Raw genomic sequence first — 1,040 nt, 5'->3', positions numbered from 1 at the left:
AATGGCCGACCTGCCTACAAATGAAGCACTGGTTCGGGAGCCCCGAGAACTCCACTCTCTGATCTATCCACCCCCCCCCTATCCTAGGTAGCTGAATGACCTTAGGAAGGGAGGAGATGTCAGATACCAACACTCTGACCGAAGGTAACCCAGCTGCTCTGGCCACCACTGAAGCTGCTGAGGGGCCCGTCTCAAGAACCGAGCCCACCAAAGCTCCGAGTCTGGGGAGGAGCGGAAGATACTCCCGGCGGAGACCAGGGAAACAAACTGTAATATGGAAGAGGCGCTCTCCCTGCTCCGCCGCTGCTGGGTCAAATCCATGCTGCCAAGGCCTGAAGAAAGCCCGAGCACCCCTGATATCCAGAGGACTCATGGCAAGGACCTTGGCAACGCTCTGGGCGGCCTCGAACTCGATCTGATAATGTCCCCGGCCCAAGAGCTGTACATCCAGGATCTTGCCCACATCTGCAAGAAGGCGGGCCTGTAGAAGATCCCTGATCTCCCCTCTGCTGGGGCGAGTGCCGACTATACGGCAGATGGTGGAGTGAGCCTGAAGGCGCTCCACCTCTGCGGTGAGGCTCGCTTCCTCTTCCGGCGAAAGAGAAAGCCTGATGGGGATGACCTCGGAGGCGGGCGAGGGGGCTGCAGAAGAGTCCCTCTGAGGCGAGGCGGGAGGAGTCTCCATCAGAGTCTGAAGCTCAAGCGAAGGCGAGGCGAAAGCGGAAAACCCTGCAAGAAGCGGGCTGCACACCAGAGGCGGAAGGACGGGTGACGATAAGGAAAAAAACAAAAAAAAAAAAAAAAAAAAGCCCCTAAAGGGAAGAAGCAGCACGACAGAGGAGGGAAGGGGGGGCGGAAATCGGAGGAGAGGCCCAGAGGGGGGGGAGGCGGCGACAACGCGAGAGGGAAGGGGGGGGGCGCTGCTGAGAGGCGGCGAGAATGAAGAAGCGAAGAGGCGGGGGGGGGGGGGGGGGGGGGGGGGGGGGGCCGGAATGGCGGCAGCAGGGAGGGAGGGCGAAAGGCGGCAACGGGGAGGGGGG

Source organism: Cibotium barometz, chromosome 48 (genome assembly GCF_041138505.1).
Source record: "Cibotium barometz isolate CiBa-2024 chromosome 48, ASM4113850v1, whole genome shotgun sequence".
Lineage (NCBI taxonomy): Eukaryota > Viridiplantae > Streptophyta > Polypodiopsida > Cyatheales > Cibotiaceae > Cibotium > Cibotium barometz.
This window is presented reverse-complemented; position numbering follows the sequence as displayed.